The sequence below is a fragment of the Amphiura filiformis genome, chromosome 7 (assembly GCF_039555335.1).
Source record: "Amphiura filiformis chromosome 7, Afil_fr2py, whole genome shotgun sequence".
NCBI classification, from domain to species: Eukaryota; Metazoa; Echinodermata; class Ophiuroidea; order Amphilepidida; family Amphiuridae; genus Amphiura; species Amphiura filiformis.
In genome coordinates this window covers 23,777,902-23,798,457 of record NC_092634.1, presented here as the reverse complement: position 1 = coordinate 23,798,457, position 20,556 = coordinate 23,777,902, and the positions used below count along the sequence as shown (strand labels likewise).

The 20,556-nt window shown below is 33.8% G+C and overlaps 1 long non-coding RNA gene across 1 annotated transcript in view; it reads right to left on the bottom strand.

The window, feature by feature from the left end:
* Window positions 1–4,886, bottom strand: part of LOC140156919 (uncharacterized) — a 60,210-nt gene extending 55,324 nt beyond the window's left edge. Inside the window, exons 1-2 of the long non-coding RNA XR_011859605.1 lie at window positions 4,753–4,886; window positions 4,497–4,593 (exon numbers count right to left, since the gene is read on the bottom strand). This is a non-coding gene — a long non-coding RNA (uncharacterized lncRNA). The remainder of the gene's footprint in view (window positions 1–4,496; window positions 4,594–4,752) is intronic.
* Between the last annotated feature and the right edge of the window lie 15,670 nt (window positions 4,887–20,556).

Genomic DNA, 20,556 nt, shown 5'->3' with positions numbered 1-20,556 from the left:
CTATGCGCCTTCTTTGCACTTACGATAAAAATTTAACGCGCTCCGCACACTTTCTTCACTTTTGGCGCTCCGTGCCTTAGTTCCGGCAATGAATAATTTTTCTTGAGTCTGTGTAGTTGGAAAGGGGGGGGGGGGTCATTAAATTTTTCAACCCGCGATAGGGGAGGTCATAAAAAAATTGACTCAGATCACCCGACATATTTGGGACCCCCCTTCCGAAGAAAATGCCAGCCCCCTAATACAGAGTTAGAAGTTTAAATTTTTGCATTTAACCAAACTAAGAAAAAATCCATGAAGTATGGTGTACACCCCTTGCTGAGATAGCATAGAATGATTGACCCACTCTTATGAAATCAGAATTATGAATCCATTCCATAACCAATTTATTTTTATATAAATGGTTTCATGAACAATTGAACATAGTTATGTTGTTTTCTTTGATTAATTTTTTCTGTATGTAACTAATTATTTCTAAGTGGTAAAAAATTAGTATCTCAATTCTCTCACCAGATATTTAGATAAATTGTTTAGTATGTTTACTTATTGAGAGAAAAATCATTTTTTCTATTTTTTTAATTAGGGAAATCTCGAAAATGCCATAACGAAAAAGAAAAAGGTATTTTCAGGCGATTTTCAACCACAAAGCCAAGAAAGACCCAAGTTGCTTTTGACTCTTCGCAACTCCAAAAGTCCTAATTTTACTTGTTCACAGCTCCAAAAGACCTCCTTTTACCGGTACACCATCAGCTCCCAAAGACCCACCACCTCAAAATTCCGGGGGAGCATACCCACCAAATATTTTTGATGTGCCCCCCCCCCCCCGGGCTCCCCTCTGATCAGCCTTAAAAGAATTACCGGTACTACAAATTAAATTTATGCATCATGCATTGTATTAAATTGTTCCACAATTTATTTGGGGACAAATCTAGGAAGTGAGAACAAATTTATTTACAGACTATTTGAGCACAAAATGAAGGTGAATTTTGCTACATAGGCATGCAAAATTTTGCAATTTAACCCGATTTGGCCCAAGACAAGGTGTTTTTTGGGCAAAAAAGGAAGATGCACAAGGCAATTTGGGGGCCCTGAGCCCGGGCCCATCTGGCCCAATGGTAAATCCAGCCCTGCCTCTCACACAAAATAACTTTAGCACCCTACATGTAATCTGCATCAACCCCTCCCTCAATCCAGTTTTGCTCATACATGTATATGGCTTCCTCAATATAGTTTGTTCTGTTTACCATATCAGCTCAAAATATAATTATTATTCACTGATGCACAAATGTCTGTTTGATAATTAATATCCACCCACTCTAATATCTTTTAAATCATGATAATATATGATACATGTATACATGCAACAATAACATGCTAATATTTAAACCTCAACATTATCATCAGAATAATTTGCACATGTCCATTTTGGCACATACCATTTTACATGATTTTTTTTTAAATAAATCGACAAAATAGTGTTGATATATTTTAAGATTTTTTAAATTTTCAATTTTGACAAAGAAGTGTGAAATTGTAGAAAATTTAAATAATTTTCCCTATTGTATTATTCACCATCTAAATAGCACACAGCTGTGATGACACAAAAGTTAGCCCTGGATATGAGGACCCTGGAATTTACATTGATTTCATTGAATGCACAAAAAATATGATAGTGTTATGCAGACATCAAAAAACAAATACACAGGGTTTTTAGTTCCCAGATATTTTATTTAATAAATTTGTATAATGTGAATTGGATCCTCCTTGGTTGTTATGTTACATATATGACCTAATGCCACAGAACTCATGATGTAATGCTATCAACAATTAAAATTAAAAGAGAGAGATTGTAAATTTGGCCATACATGTAGTTCTGTTGCATGTCCTTTTCAGAAAAGGTCAGTTGAATTGAACACAAAATCAAATAAAAAATCCCTTAAAAAGGGATGAGCAGCGACAAAGTTCATCATTTGGCTATATGGGGAACAAATTTATAGAGTAATCTTTCTTGCACGAAACCACTGAAGTATGAAGTTTTGTGTGATACATGTAGAAGCCAAATGTATTTCTTTAAAAAAAATTATATGCCGGTACCATATATCTTAAAATAGTCTGTAAGTACCGTATTTATCTAGCCCATACAGTGTATTACTATTATACTGTGTGTGAAATTCACCTTGAAGGTGGGTGACCAGATTGACAGCTTCAGCCCCCCCACCACCACCACCACCAAAACTCCTGTACTGTGTATGTAATTCACCTTGCAGGTGGGTGACCTGATTGACAACTTCAGTTCCCTCCCCAGCACCCCCCCACCACCACCACCACCACCACCACCACCACCCCACCCCCAATCCTTTGCGCCCGACTAAAAAGTAAGATGCTTGTGAAATTTTATTATGTCAGAAATGTGCTAAAATTACAAAGCGGAGAAAAGCGGAATTTAGCATTTGTAAAGCAGAAAATTCTTGGCTTTATCCTAGACCCATACGACTTTTCCAAACTGGGATTCAAGCTGCTCATGTGTGTGCCATTCATAATTGGGAAAATCAAAATGGCAACTGTTGTTTTACGCTTAGACTGCAATTTATACATCAGAAAGTGCTTCCTTACCTGATAATTAGAAGCTTTATAAAAGTTGCTGATTTAAAAAAATTATATACTTATTAAAGGAAATTGTACTCTCAATTTATCTTATTTTTTTAGTCCTCCAATTAAGTTTATGATTGCCCATGCAAAAGATGTGGACATTGTACATTGGAGCCACATACCCGCATCACCACATGTATATATTTACTTAGATGCATACCATACACTTTAAACAAACTACAAGCCCACTCATCAAACCACAGATCCTGTGTTCCAGGATCCACATGTATGCAAACAAATGGGGTATTTCCAGTTTTTCCAGTTTCCAATCAACCACACCAACAGCAACAAATATTCTAAGAAAAACATTCATTTTCAAATGTCAATAAGTTATATATCAATAATTATATAATGTTGAAACTTCAATAGCTTCACAAAATATAGCAACTTGACCAATGACTGTGCATCATCTCACACATATGCTCATTGAGTGCCTCATTTAGCTTAATTCAACAGATCATTGTACATAAATTTGTGGTATTTATCAATTTCTTAGCAAAAGCCAGATAATTTATGCTAATGTATATTGGTTGCATGAAAAATGTACATTAATAATATTTATTCTGTGAATCCTATTGGTTTTGATCAGCACCAGGTTCCTGTTTTTCATTTATAATTAATTATATGTTTTAAGTTACCAATGATAGGATGGGTCAGTTCTGTTGTTGTTGATGAAGATCACTCGATTTTTTTTTGTTTTGCATAAATTTAGCTTTTTTTTTGTTTTTTTAAAACAAAAAAAGCTAAATAGTTTGGGTTTTCTTTATTTTTTTATTTTTTGTTTTGGTTTGATCAGTAAATTTATGTATTTAGTTAGTTTAACTTTAGTTCGCTAAAACTTGATAGGATTCTCTAAGGGGCTGTGCAATGATTATGACCTGATGGGAAGGTAAAATTGGGGGGGGGGAGAAATTTTTGGCAAGCCGAAAAGGGGGGGCAAGCAATTTCTGTCAAGCCAAGAGGGGGAGGGGTTCAAGCAATGTTTGGCACACTGCTGACTGCTCGCTGCACTTGCAACATATATCTAGACCATTTAAGGTTTCCAAATTGGGATCCCAAAAATTTGAGGGGGGGGTCAAGTGATTTTAACAGGCCCAGAAGGGGCAAGCAATTTTGGCAGGCCATTCGAAATTGTACCCGCCCTGGCTTATAATTATTGCACAGCACCTAGCATTCATGAAAACAAACATCAAAGAATATATGTCTCTTCACACACATATCTATAATTCTTCTTTTCCAGTCCCACCCCTGCCACCACCACCCCTGTGCACATTCCCTAAAGTAGATTGCTATAACAATTTATGAACAAAAATGTTAAAATTTAAATTGCCAGGAGTCAGTAGGCAACCTTTTTGAAGCAGAGTGCAACTGCATTGACAGGTCTGCAGTGCAGGGTCTGCCAAATTGCCAACAGGTCGAAGGGGGGGGTGTCATGCATCAGTGCGGGCAGGGCACATCCCCGGGGGCACATCATGATCAATTCTCCGCACGGCGTTCTTGAATCCAACACTGATTTTGTTGCATTCTCATATTTTGTTTAAAATCCCAAGATTATAATGGTGGCGCTTGTTTTCATGTACATCTCTCATATATATATCTCCCGATATATCTTCTTACAAATTTTACAAAACATGTCACAGGATTAAAAAATATAATTCGTTGACCGGAGTATGAGATCCCTTCAGTTCAAATCAACTTTCCCTTCACTAACTAACTACAAAACATATCATGTTAGAAACACCCGCACAATGTACATTACAAATACGTGTAAACACTGTCTAACTGGTCTACATTACATAATCAAAACACACTACACGGCCTCAGTGAATTATTAGCCAGGCAAAGGATACATTCTGAGTGAGCCATTTTTTTGCCAACTGCCAGTATGTTTTGCACTGGATCATACGCCATGGCACTCGGTTCGAAGGGAAACCCATGACGAACGACCTGTAATAAAATAAACAAAATAGCCACGGGGTAAAATTAAGCTTTTATTTTACGGAATTAAGGTAGACATACGGTAAACAATCCCCATTTTCAATGACAGTACATGCATATTATAAATGGCTGCCTTGCTAGCTAGCCGTACACAGTGAGAATGCCTACCTTCGCTACCGTAAATTGCTCAGGTACGAGGGTTTCAGCGATTTCGGTGTCTCCTTTATGTGTAGAATTTGCTGACCCCGTCCAATCCAACACATTTTTAATGGTGAATTTAGGTTGAAATCGCTTCATTATCGGTCCGTGCTTTTGGAGGCTCTATATCCTCAAGAAACGGCAGTATTTTCCATGATTAGCATGTTTACTGTATTGATAGACCCTAGCCTGCTCGCAGAACACGGAAAATCAGGCAAGCAGTCAGCCAGCTGCAATTTTGCCAAGTCGAATCGCTAATGGTCTAGGGTTCTGTCAGAGTTGCCAGAATTTGTGTGCTTTAAATCGCCCAATTGGGTGTGTAGCAGGTGTTTACTGCCACCTGTTCCACGGAGAATCCGTCAGGTTATGCGCCCAGTAGGGTGGTATAAGGGAGGATTGGTGCTAAATTATCTTGCGAGAATGATGGGTACTCCGAAAACCCCGGATGTCAGTACACCTGTATGACACTGTCGCATTCATCAAAGGCAATTTAAAGGAGGATGAGCGTAGATAGAACTGTAGATGGTTCAATTTTATAACAGTGAAGTTGTTTATATTTTTAACAAGCTTTTAGGGGGTGGTGCAATAATTGTTTGTACCCCAGGGTGTGGAATTATAGGGTGGGGGAGGAGAAACTATTTTTGGCAGGCTAAAAGGGGCAAGCATTTTTGGAAGGTCGATTTTTTTTGCACAGATGTTTTACCATGTTTTGGGCGCTCGCATTATAAAGACAATTTTAAGCAAACACAAAATCGGTTTAAAAACGTTTTAAACAAGTTATAATTTGGGGTTTGGTTTAGATAAAAACGTCTCAATAACATCAAAATGTCGGGTTATATAAAGGCCATGAAAACGTTTGAAAACATTTTGTATTAAAACACACTGCAAGAATTTATTTTTGTTAATGTTTTCAAAATATTATTGTAAACTATTTGCAAACATGTCAATATTTTGTCAACACTTTAAGGGGTGTGGTATGGTGTGTTGCTAATCTTCGAGTATCGAGTTTCGAGTTCGAGTATCGAGTTTCGAGTTGCAATTTTCGAGTATCGAGTTGCAATTTTCGAGTATCGAGTTGAAATTTTCGAGTATCGAGTTGAAATTGTCGAGTATCGAGTTGCAATTGTCGAGTATCGAGTTGAAATCTTCGAGTATCGAGTTGCAATTTTCGAGTATCGAGTTGAAATTTTCGAGTATCGAGTTGAAATTTTCGAGTATCGAGTTGAAATTTTCGAGTATCGAGTTGAAATTGTCGAGTATCGAGTTGCAATTGTCGAGTATCGAGTTGAAATCTTCGAGTATCGAGTTGCAATTTTCGAGTATCGAGTTGAAATTTTCGAGTATCGAGTTGAAATTTTCGAGTATCGAGTTGAAATTTTCGAGTATCGAGTTGAAATTTTCGAGTATCGAGTTGAAATTTTCGAGTATCGAGTTGAAATTTTCGAGTATCGAGTTGAAATTTTCGAGTATCGAGTTGAAATTTTCGAGTATCGAGTTGAAATTGTCGAGTATCGAGTTGCAATTGTCGAGTATCGAGTTGAAATCTTCGAGTATCGAGTTGCAATTTTCGAGTATCGAGTTGAAATTTTCGAGTATCGAGTTGAAATTTTTGAGTATCGAGTTGAAATTGTCGAGTATCGAGTTGCAATTGTCGAGTATCGAGTTGCAATTTTCGAGTATCGAGTTGAAATCTTCGAGTATCGAGTTGCAATTTTCGAGTATCGAGTTGAAATCTTCGAGTATCGAGTTCAATTTTCGAGTATCGAGTTGCAATTTTAATTTTCAATCTGCTTTTGAAGTAGGCTATAGGATGTCCCTCTCCGACATGAAGAGAAAGCACAAAATGTTTAACCCTTCTCTATCCAATTTGTTATTACGTTCTCCACGGAATTCGTAAAAGCCCCGGTAAAAGCACACTAGTTGTTCATAAAAAGGGGTAGGCCTACTAGTGGATAGGTATTAACCTCGGGGGTATATTTACTATATATGAAAGGCAAAATACTTCAGATCAATTTAGATTAACCTTTGGCCTAAATAATATGTGTTTACCACTTTGATTAAGGGCCGCATGTGCGACAAATGCATCATTTGCAACAGAAAAGTTTAACTCGAACTTCGTTCATTTGAGCGCATTTCGAGTAACAAACTCGAAAACCTGCAAAATGAGCGTACTTCGAGTTAAAAACTCGAAAACCTGCAAAATGATCAATATTCGAGTGAAATCCATATTTACTATATATGAAAGGCAAAATACTTCAGATCAATCTAGATCAACCTTTGGCCTAATAAAATGTGTTTACCACTTTGATTAAGGGCCGCATGTGCGATAAATGCATCATTTGCAACAGAAAAGTTTAACTCGAACTTCGTTCATTTGAGCGCATTTCGAGTAACAAACTCGAAAACTTGCAAAATGAGCGTACTTCGAGTAACAAACTCGAAAACCTGCAAAATGATCAATATTCGAGTGAAATCCATATTTACTATATATGAAAGGCAAAATACTTCAGATCAATCTAGATCAACCTTTGGCCTAATAAAATGTGTTTACCACTTTGATTAAGGGTCGCATGTGCGACAAATGCATCATTTGCAACAGAAAAGTTTAACTCGAACTTCGTTCATTTGAGCGCATTTCGAGTAACAAACTCGAAAACCTGCAAAATGAGCGTACTTCGAGTTCAAAACTCCAAAACCTACAAAATAACCAATATTCGAGTGAAATCCATATTTACTGTATATGAAAGGCAAAATACTTCAGATCAATCTAGATTAACCTTTGGCCTAATAATATGTGTTTACCACTTTGATTAAGGGCCGCGTGTGCGACAAATGCATCATTTGCAACAGAAAAGTTTAACTCGAACTTCGTTCATTTGAGCGCATTTCGAGTAACAAACTCGAAAACTTGCAAAATGAGCGTACTTCGAGTAACAAACTCGAAAACCTGCAAAATGATCAATATTCGAGTGAAATCCATATTTACTATATATGAAAGGCAAAATACTTCAGATCAATCTAGATCAACCTTTGGCCTAATAAAATGTGTTTACCACTTTGATTAAGGGTCGCATGTGCGACAAATGCATCATTTGCAACAGAAAAGTTTAACTCGAACTTCGTTCATTTGAGCGCATTTCGAGTAACAAACTCGAAAACTTGCAAAATGAGCGTACTTCGAGTAACAAACTCGAAAACCTGCAAAATGATCAATATTCGAGTGAAATCCATATTTACTATATATGAAAGGCAAAATACTTCAGATCAATCTAGATCATCCTTTGGCCTAATAAAATGTGTTTACCACTTTGATTAAGGGCCGCATGTGCGACAAATGCATCATTTGCAACAGAAAAGTTTAACTCGAACTTCGTTCATTTGAGCGCATTTCGAGTAACAAACTCGAAAACTTGCAAAATGAGCGTACTTCGAGTTAAAAACTCGAAAACCTGCAAAATGATCAATATTCGAGTGAAATCCATATTTACTATATAGGTCTACAGTATAATATGAAAGGCAAAATACTGCAGATCAATCTAGATTAACCTTTGGCCTAATAATATGTGTTTACCACTTTGATTAAGGGCCGCACTAGTGTGCGAAAAGCGTATCATTTGCAACAGGAACGTTTAGCCCGAACTTCGTTCATTTGAGCGCATTTCGAGTTACAAACTCGAAAACCTGCAAAATGAGCGTACTTCGAGTTAAAACTTCGAAAACCTGCAAAATGATCAATATTCGAGTGAAATCCATATACTATATACAGTATGTATACGAGTGGTCACATCCCAATATCAACGGTACATTTTGGCACTGCAGATATAATTATTGCGATTATGGTTGATTTTATAGGCCTACATTGATATCAAAAATGCAGGGGTGTTTCAGTATCATTGTTAAGAAGTATAAAAAAAGTAGCAAATTAATATAGGCCTATGTCATTTTGAGAAAATGTCAAATAAAGATCAAATAGGCCTAGTTAAATATTTTGCAATTCTCAATTTTGGACGCGGGAATTATTAGGCTAAATAAATAAGAAATAAGTAAATAAATAAACATGTTTCACGTCTCCTCTGACTTTCTTTTTTGAGGTTTCTTCGATTTATAGGCCTATAGACCTATTATTATTTTTCTGAAATTCAGTTTAATATAGGCTAACTTTTTCAAAACATAGGCCTATCTATAGGCTATGTCTAGGAAGTTGAGATGCTTTCTATAACCTAGCTAATAAAGGCCTACAAGAAACATTTTTGGTTTTGGAAGGTTATGTGATAATTAAAGGGTCTTACCGGTACCTCTCAGAAAAACAAATAAAAGGCTTATTAGGCCTGTTGTCAGTGCAGTGGCGGCGCCAGGAATTATTAAAGTGAATTTCAGGGGAGGGGCGCAAAATAAACAAATTTTGAGCAAAATTGCCGCAAAAAGTGGAAATTTTCATAATTTTGAGTTTTACTGGGTATTTACCGGCAATTTTGCGATAAAAAATAAAAACTCCCTCTTCCTTCTCTTTTTATTCAAAAAGCCGGATGTGAAACATGTTTGTTTATTTTGTTTGTTTAGGCCTATAAGTTTGTTTATTTATTTGTTTATAAGTTTGTTTATTTGTTTGTTTAAAACTTTGTTGTTATTTGTTTGTTTGTTTATCTTTGTTATTTAATTTGTTTATTTGCCATGTATTTTGTTTGTTTTTAAGTTTGTTTGTTTATTAATATTTGTTTATAAGTTTGTTAATTTGTTTAAACCTTTATTCATAATTTCTTTGTTTGTTGACCTTTTTGTTAATTATATTGTTTATTTGTTTGTTTATAAGTTTGTTTATTTGTTTCTTTGCTTGTTTGTTTATCTTTTGTTTATTTGTCTGTATTTTGTTCAAGGTGTAAGTGTTTATTTATTTATTTATTTGTTTATAAGTTTGTTGATTTGTTTATAACTTTATTAATGTTTGTTTATCTTTTTGTTAATTATATTGTATATTTGTTTATTTGTTTTTGCTTGTTTGTTTATCTTTTGTTTATTTGTCTGTATTTTGTTTAAGTTGCAAGTTTGTTTGTTTATTTATTTGTTTATAAGTTTGTTGATTTGTTTATAACTTTATTAATGTTTGTTTATCTTTTTGTTAATTATATTGTATATTTGTTTATTTGTTTTTTGCTTGTTTGTTTATCTTTTGTTTATTTGTCTGTATTTTGTTTAAGTTGCAAGTTTGTTTGTTTATTTATTTGTTTATAAGTTTGTTGATTTGTTTATAGCTTTATTGTTAATAAGTTTGTTTATCTTTTTAGGGTTGTTAATTATATTGTATATTTGTTTATTTGTTTTTGCTTGTTTGTTTATCTTTTGTTTATTTGTCTGTATTTTGTTTAAGTTGCAAGTTTGCTTGTTTGCTTATTTGTTTATCTTTTGTTTATTATTTTGTTTCTTTGTTTGTTTAAAAGTTGTTTATCTTTTTGTTAATTATATTGTTTATTTATAGGTTTATTTATTTATTTGTTATATATTTTAGTTACTTTATTTATTTGTTTATTTATTGTTTGTTGATTTGTTTGTTTATTATTTTGTTGATTTTTGCACATTTGTTTATTCGATTATTTGTTTATTTGTTTATAAGGTTTTAAATTTATTTATCTATGTATTTGTTTGTTTGTTTATATAGTTACTTCCAGAGTGGTGTAAATCGTTTTCATTTAATAAATTAATAATTGCTAACCGCTGCTTGCCTATTTGTTTGTTTGCTTGCCTATTTGTTTGTTTGCTTGCCTATTTGTTTGTTTACTTGCCTATTTGTTTGTTTACTTGCCTATTTGTTTGTTTACCTGCCTATTTGTTTGTTTACTTGCCTATTTGTTTGTTTACTTGCCTATTTGTTTGTTTACTTGCCTATTTGTTTGTTTACTTGCCTATTTGTTTGTTTACTTGCCTATTTGTTTGTTTGCTTACATGCCTATTTGTTTGTTTGCTTGCCTATTTGTTTGTTTACTTGCCTATTTGTTTGTTTACTTGCCTATTTGTTTGTTTACTTGCCTATTTGTTTGTTTACTTGCCTATTTGTTTGTTTACTTGCCTATTTGTTTGTTTACTTGCCTATTTGTTTGTTTACTTGCCTATTTGTTTGTTTGCTTACTTGCATATATGTTTGTTTACCTGCCTATTTGTTTGTTTACTTGCCTATTTGTTTGTTTACTTGCCTATTTGTTTGTTTACTTGCCTATTTGTTTGTTTACTTGCCTATTTGTTTGTTTGCTTACATGCCTATTTGTTTGTTTGCTTGCCTATTTGTTTGTTTACACCCTATTTGTTTGTTTACTTGCCTATTTGTTTGTTTACTTGCCTATTTCTTTGTTTACTTGCCTATTTGTTTGTTTGCTTACTTGCATATATGTTTGTTTACCTGCCTATTTGTTTGTTTACTTGCCTATTTGTTTGTTTACTTGCCTATTTGTTTGCCTACTTGCCTGTTTACTTGTTTACTTGTTTGATTACTTGCCTGCTTACTTGTTTGTTTACTTGCCTGTTTACTTGCCTGTTTACTTGTTTGTTTACTTGCCTGTTTACTTGTTTACTTGTTTGTTTACTTGCCCTTTTACTTGTTTGTTTACTTGCCTGTTTACTTGTTTACTTGTTTGTTTACTTGTTTGTTTACTTGTTTGTTTACTTGTTTATTTGTTTACTTGTTTGTTTACTTGTTTGTTTGTTTACTTGTTTGTTTGTTTACTTGTTTGTTTCTTTATTTATTTACTTATTTACCTTTTTACTTATTTACTTACTTTTTGATTTGTTTATTTATTTATTTAATTAATTATTGATTGGTTGGTATAATTATTGAAATGTTGATTATGTTAATTAATATGTTGATTGATTGATTGAATGGCTGAGTAAGTGATGATCTATATTGATCGCATGAGTGATTGAATGAGTTCTGAAGTATTACTTGATAACTAGGCGGTTACCCATTTTTGGCGGTTCTCGGCTGGGTGCGATTACCTGGCTGATGGTGACTGTCCCCACCAAGTTTCATGCCCATACGGCAGTTTTTACTAATTTGACCTCAGATGACCCGTGGGTGACCTCGGATGACCCCAAAATGACCTTCCAAAAAATTGGCTCTCAATGTTGTCTGTACCCATCAAGTTTCATGCCCATACAACAGTTTTTACTAATTTGACCTCAAATGACCTGTGGGTGACCTTGGATGACCCCAAAATGACCTTTCATAATTTTGGCTCTAAATGTTGTCTGTAGGCCTACCCACCAAGTTTCATGCCCGTATGACAGTTTTTAGTAATTTGACCTCAGATGACCCCTGGGTGACCTTGGTGACCCCTAAATGACCTTCCAAAATTTTGGCTCTAAATGTTGACTGTACCTACCAAGTTTCATGCCCATACGACAGTTTTAGTAATTTGACCTCAGTTGCCCCCTAGGAGGGGGCCCCGGGGTCAGATGACTTAACGAACCTAAACTTATTCTTGCCAGGACAGAACTACACCCACCCACCGAGTTTGGGCCCCGTACGACGTACTACAGCCTCACACAACAGTTTTTAGTAATTTGACCTCAAATGACCCCTGGGAGGGGACCCCGGGGTCAGATGACTTAACAAACATAAACTTCTTCTTGCCAGGACAGAACAGCACCCACCCACCGAGTTTGGGCCCCGTACGACCTACGACGGCCTCACATTAGCAGTCACAGACAGACAGACAGACAGACAGACAGACAGAGAGACAGAGAATAGCGTATTATTATATAGATAGTAATTATTGTTTGTTTGACATGATCGAGTGACTTAATGAGATATATAGATGAGTGAGCAAGTGAGTATTAATAATTGAATGATTGGATGATGATTGGTTGATTGAATGATTGAAATTTTGATTGAACAGGTGGGTAATTCAGTGAGTAAATGGGTGAGCGAGTAATTTGATTGGTCGATTGATTGATTTATTGATCGGTTCATTGATTAAAATGGTTTAATTGCTCGATTGCTTAATTGCTTGATTGTGTGAGTGAGTGAGACTGGTGGGGTTGATGAGTGAGTGATGAGTGACTGACTGTGTGCCAAGTGAATGATACTGAAGTAGTCGAGTGTGAGCTTAATTGTGAGTAAGTTTGTGAGTCATAAGAAATGAGCTAGTGAGTGAGTAAGTGAGAGGGTGAGTAAGAGGTGAGTGAACGAGGGAGACATGAGGGGTGAGTGTATGAGGGGTGAGTGAGTGGATCAGGGAGGTAGTAAGTGAATGAGCGAGTGATAAGAGGGGGTTAGTGAGGGAAGGAGTGAGGGAGGAAGGGAGGAATGAATGAGTGAGTGATGAACAAGTAAACAAACAAGTTAACAAATAAGTAAACAAACAGGTAAACACACTAACTAACAAAAAAGTAAACAAACAAACAAGTAAACAAACAAACAAATAAACAAACAAACAAGTAAACAAACAAGCAAACAAGTGAACAAGCAATCAAGCAACAAGTAAACAAAGAAGTAAACAAAGAGGTAAACAAACAAGTAAACAAATAAGTAAACAAATAAGAAAACAAACAAGTAAACTAACAAACAAGTAAACAAATAAGAAAACAAACAAGTAAACACACTAACAAAAAAGTAAACAAACAAACAAGTAAACTAACAAACAACTAAACAAACAAGTAAACAAACAAGTAAGCAAACAAGTAAACAAACAAGTAAACTAACAAACACGTAAACAAACAAGTAATCAAACAAGTAAACAAACAAGTAAACTAACAAACAAGTAAACAAACAAGTAAACCAACAAGTAAACAAATAAGTAAACAAACAAGTAAACAAACAAATAAACAAACAAGTAAACAAACAAGTTAACAAGTAAACAAACAAGTAAACAAACAAGTAAACAAACAAACAAGTTAACAAACAAGTAAACAAACAAGTTAACAAGTAAACAAACAAGTAAACAAGTAAACAAACAAGTAAACAAACAAACAAGTTAACAAACAAGTAAACAAACAAGTAAACCAACAAGTAAACAAAAAGTAAACAAACAAGTAAACTAACAAGTAAACTAACAAACAAGTAAACAAACAAGTATACAAACAAGTAAACAAATAAGTAAACAAACAAGTAAACAAACAAGTAAACAAACAAGTTAACAAACAAGTTAACAAACAAACAAGTAAACAAACAAACAAGTAAACAAATAAACAAACAACAAGTAAACAAACAAGTAAACAAACAAGTAAACAAATATGTAAACAAACAAGTAAACAAGCAAACAAACAAGTAAACAAACAAGTAAACAAACAAGTAAACAAACAAGTTAACAAACAAACAAGTAAACAAACAAACAAGTAAACAAACAAACAAGCAGACAAACAAACAAGTAAACAAACTAACAAATAAATAAACAAACAAATTAATAAATAAGCAAATAAATAAGCAACTAAATAAAATAGGCAAGCAGCGGTTATCTATTAATTTATTAAATGAAAACGATTTACACCACTCTGGAAGTAACTATAAACAAATAAACAAACAAACAAACAAATACATAGATAAATAAAACCTTATAAACAAATAAACAAACAATTTAACATACATAATTATAAACAAACAAATGAACGAATAAACAAATATGCAAAAAATCAACAAAATAATAAACAAACAAATAAACAAACAATAAATAAACAAACTTATGAAAATAAACAAATAAACAAATTAATTAACAAAAATAACAAATAAATAAATAAACTTTTTATATAAATAAACAATATAATTAACAGAAAGATAAACAAATTAACAAACTTTTAAACAAACAAACAAAATAGCAAACAAAAGATAAACAAATAAAATAAACAACCTTTAAACAAACAAATAAATAATATGATTAACGAAAAGATAAACAAACATATTAACAATAAAGTTATAAACAAATCAACAAACTTATATAATCAAATAAATAAATATAGAAATAAATAAATAAATAAATAAATGATTAATTGATCAATACATAAACAAATAAATAAATAAATGAGCAAAAGGCAAGCAAGCAGCCGTTATCAATTAACTTATTAAATGAAAACGATTAAATAAAGAAATAAATAGATAAAAAATCATTAATTGATAAATAAATACATAATATATACAATCAATTAATTGATAAACAAATACATAAACAAACAAATAAATAAATAAATAAATAAATAAATAAATAAATAAATAAATAAATAAATAAATAAATAAATAAATCCAAATAAGGTTAATCATCCACAGTAAAGATTGATCTGAAGTATTTTGCCTTTCATATATAGTAAATATGGATTTCACTCGAATATTGATCATTTTGCAGGTTTTCGAGTTTGTTACTCGAAGTACGCTCATTTTGCAAGTTTTCGAGTTTGTTACTCGAAATGCGCTCAAATGAACGAAGTTCGAGTTAAACTTTTCTGTTGCAAATGATGCATTTGTCGCACATGCGGCCCTTAATCAAAGTGGTAAACACATTTTATTAGGCCAAAGGTTGATCTAGATTGATCTGAAGTATTTTGCCTTTCATATATAGTAAATATGGATTTCACTCGAATATTGATCATTTTGCAGGTTTTCGAGTTTGTTACTCGAAGTACGCTCATTTTGCAAGTTTTCGAGTTTGTTACTCGAAATGCGCTCAAATGAACGAAGTTCGAGTTAAACTTTTCTGTTGCAAATGATGCATTTGTCGCACATGCGGCCCTTAATCAAAGTGGTAAACACATTTTATTAGGCCAAAGGTTGATCTAGATTGATCTGAAGTATTTTGCCTTTCATATATAGTAAATATGGATTTCACTCGAATATTGATCATTTTGCAGGTTTTCGAGTTTGTTACTCGAAGTACGCTCATTTTGCAAGTTTTCGAGTTTGTTACTCGAAATGCGCTCAAATGAACGAAGTTCGAGTTAAACTTTTCTGTTGCAAATGATGCATTTGTCGCACATGCGACCCTTAATCAAAGTGGTAAACACATTTTATTAGGCCAAAGGTTGATCTAGATTGATCTGAAGTATTTTGCCTTTCATATAGTAAATATGGATTTCACTCGAATATTGATCATTTTGCAGGTTTTCGAGTTTGTTACTCGAAGTACGCTCATTTTGCAAGTTTTCGAGTTTGTTACTCGAAATGCGCTCAAATGAACGAAGTTCGAGTTAAACTTTTCTGTTGCAATGATGCATTTGTCGCACATGCGACCCTTAATCAAAGTGGTAAACACATTTTATTAGGCCAAAGGTTGATCTAGATTGATCTGAAGTATTTTGCCTTTCATATATAGTAAATATGGATTTCACTCGAATATTGATCATTTTGCAGGTTTTCGAGTTTGTTACTCGAAGTACGCTCATTTTGCAAGTTTTCGAGTTTGTTACTCGAAATGCGCTCAAATGAACGAAGTTCGAGTTAAACTTTTCTGTTGCAAATGATGCATTTGTCGCACATGCGGCCCTTAATCAAAGTGGTAAACACATATTATTTAGGCCAAAGGTTAATCTAAATTGATCTGAAGTATTTTGCCTTTCATATATAGTAAATATACCCCCGAGGTTAATACCTATCCACTAGTAGGCCTACCCCTTTTTATGAACAACCAGTGTGCTTTTACCGGGGCTTTTACGAATTCCGTGGAGAACGTAATAACAAATTGGATAGAGAAGGGTTAAACATTTGTGCTTTCTCTTCATGTCGGAGAGGGGACATCCTATAGCCTACTTCAAAAGCAGATTGAAAATTAAAATTGCAACTCGATACTCGAAAATTGAACTCGATACTCGAAGATTTCAACTCGATACTCGAAAATTGCAACTCGATACTCGAAAATTTCAACTCGATACTCGAAGATTTCAACTCGATACTCGACAATTGCAACTCGATACTCGACAATTTCAACTCGATACTCGAAAATTTCAACTCGATACTCGAAAATTTCAACTCGATACTCGAAAATTGCAACTCGATACTCGAAGATTTCAACTCGATACTCGACAATTGCAACTCGATACTCGACAATTTCAACTCGATACTCGAAAATTTCAACTCGATACTCGAAAATTTCAACTCGATACTCGAAAATTTCAACTCGATACTCGAAAATTTCAACTCGATACTCGAAAATTGCAACTCGATACTCGAAGATTTCAACTCGATACTCGACAATTGCAACTCGATACTCGAAAATTTCAACTCGATACTCGAAAATTGCAACTCGATACTCGAAGATTTCAACTCGATACTCGACAATTGCAACTCGATACTCGAAAATTTCAACTCGATACTCGACAATTTCAACTCGATACTCGAAAATTTCAACTCGATACTCGAAAATTTCAACTCGATACTCGAAAATTTCAACTCGATACTCGAAAATTTCAACTCGATACTCGAAAATTTCAACTCGATACTCGAAAATTGCAACTCGATACTCGAAGATTTCAACTCGATACTCGACAATTGCAACTCGATACTCGACAATTTCAACTCGATACTCGAAAATATCAACTCGATACTCGAAAATTTCAACTCGATACTCGACAATTTCAACTCGATACTCGAAAATTTCAACTCGATACTCGAAAATTTCAACTCGATACTCGACAATTGCAACTCGATACTCGACAATTTCAACTCGATACTCGAAAATTTCAACTCGATACTCGAAAATTTCAACTCGATACTCGAAAATTGCAACTCGATACTCGAAGATTTCAACTCGATACTCGACAATTGCAACTCGATACTCGACAATTTCAACTCGATACTCGAAAATTTCAACTCGATACTCGAAAATTTCAACTCGATACTCGAAAATTGCAACTCGATACTCGAAAATTGCAACTCGAAACTCGATACTCGAACTCGAAACTCGATACTCGAAGATTAGCAACACACTGTGGTATGAACGTTTGGACAGTATTTATTGTGGGACATTAGAGCACATCAGACATATCGAATTGCATTTTGAATACGAAGAATGTCCTTCTGATATCAAATAATTTTGATTTTTTGAAATTCGCAATGTAATACACATTTTATGGCAAATCATTAAAAATTGATATTTTTAATATTTACCCGTACTCGAAGTAAACTTTATAAATCTGATGATTTATACTTACAGTGTATGTACGTGGGATGAAAAGCCGACGATCAATTCAAAATTTTGACATTTCGTATTGAAGATATGGATTCAGTTTTTTCCAAAACACAAAAAAAATAGGTCTTTTTGGGAAAAAAATCCATAACTTCAATATGAAAGGTCAAAATTTTGAATCAATTTATCGTCGGCTTTTCCTCCCAGCTACATACACTTTAAGAATGTGTCATTAGATTTATAAAATTTACTTCAAGGACTGTTGCATATCAAAAATGTGAAAAAATATCATTTAAAGGGGCATTAAGTGATCCACAACCTCATCCCCCCCACTTTTCTCAAAAAAGTTGAGATTTTTATATCACTGGAAACCTCTGGCTACATAATGTTTATGTACAAAATATTTCTTGCAGATTAATTCGTTTAGCAAAGATATCGTGAAATTTGAATTTCGTTCTGGTGCACCAGAACGAAATTACAACGTATTGTCTATGGTCTATGGAGCAGTGTAATACACATAATCATGCATAACTCGCAAACGCAATATCGGAATCAACTGAAATTTTGGGAATATGCTTTTTCGTGGATATGTACTGAAAATGTCATAAAAAGAGGATGCTAGGATCACGAAATACTCCTTTAATAATTTGTCATAAAATTTGTATCACTAGTATCGTGAATTTCAAAAAAATGAAAATTATTTGATATCAGAAAGAAATTCTTCGTAGGCCTATTCAAAATTCAATTCGATATGTCTGATGTGCTCTCATGTCCCACAAAAAATAATGTCGAAACGCTCAAAACGCTCATTCCAGATCCCTTAATAACATTAATACATTATGTTAAAATATTTGCAGTAGGTTATCAAAAAATGTTGTTTAATGTTAATATGAAAACGTTTTATACCCTTGGCTTATAGTAACCCGACATTCAAACGTTTTCTAACCTTTTGCGAATGTCGAAAATGTTTTGTGTTTGCTGGCTGGGGACTGTGGGGAGGTAGGCCTATTGTTGGTCGAAGCAGTCCGAAAACAAGATATTCCTGAAAAAAAAATGGCGTCAGTTCAATCGGACACGGTTATTATTATTATTCAATTGCGGAGATAACAAGCAGACTTTTAATGGAAATACATGTATTGCAGAATTTGCAGAGGCTCCGGAAGATTTTGAATATTGGGGGGCCTAAAATTTCTGGCCTGCTCCGAGGCGCGAAACGCTGAAGGGGGTGGGTGCGTGAGGGCCGGGTATCCCCCTCGTGCGCGAAGCGCGGAAGCTTTTGAAATGCCGCATACATTTTTACATGAATTGTACCTTACATTTTGAATTATACCCTAAAATTATGAATTTTACCTTAAAATTATGAATCTGACCCTAAAATTATGAATTTTGCCTAACATTTATGAATTTTACCCTAAAATTATGAATTTTACCCCAAAATTTATTAATTTTACCAGTAAAATTATGAACTTTACCCTGAAATTATGAATTTTACCTCAGATTATTGGGGGGGGGGGGCTCTAGGGTAATTGGGCCCCTCACTAAAATTATTGAGGGGCCGGGCCCCCAGGCCCCCCGGTTCCGGAGCCACTGATTTGTATTGAAGGGCTGGTTTGCATTCATTTCTTTTTATTTAATTTCTTATTTAACCTTAAGGGTTTTCAACTGAAATGTTTAGACTTTATCTTATACTTTATCTGGAAATACTAAAAATTACAACATTAAAACATCCACTAAATGAGTAACCCAAAAAAATGAAAAATTTTGTTTAAATAAAAAAAATAATAGAACCGTATTCGTCCGAGTATAGTCCCACGTTTTTTTTTGTTTTTTTGTTTTTTTTTTAAGTTTATTTTTTTTTCGGTTTTGAGTGTCCCTGGACCTAGATGCTAGGATCATTCATGGTTGACCTAAAAAAAAATTTAAAAAAAAAATTTCAAGATATTTTGTATTTTTTAATATGAAAATTGATCATTTGTATTCATGTCATACTCTATTAATGATTTCAAAATGCATTGAATTTGAATGCATTTTGAAATCATTAATAGAGAATGACATGAAAACAAAGTATCAATTTTCATATTAAAAATACAAAATATCTTGAAATTTTTTATTTTTTTTATTTTTTTAGGTTTACTATGAATGATCCTAGCATCTAGGTCTAGGTCCAGGGACACTCCAAAACCGGAAAAAAATAAACTTAAAAAAAATGATTTCTTTTTTTTTTTTTTTTTTTTTGAAATTCAGTATAATCCCAACCCCAATTGTGAAAAATTTTCACATAAAAAACGGGTGGGACTATACTCGGACCAATACGGTAATAAAAAAAAAATAATAAAATAAATTCTCTCTTATTCACAGTGAAGCTATGCAATTTGATAGATTGAAATTCACAATATGCAATTTGATTAGGGGAAAGCTATTCCGGAGGGAGTATGTAAATCAAATGGAACAGCCTGTGAACACTGGTACTGCCTTTTGAGGAGAGCGAGAGCAATCACTCTTTACTGCTCTCCTTAAATCAGATATAGGAGAGTGATTTAGCTCTCCTTAGTTGACCATTCTCTCCTTAAATTATATTGTGGCGGGACGGCCGATTGCCGAGAGAGGAACACGAACGTCTCAATGTGTTTTTAAATAGAAACCTGTTTGGTCGGTAACTTTGAATGTGAAAGTCAGGTGGCCG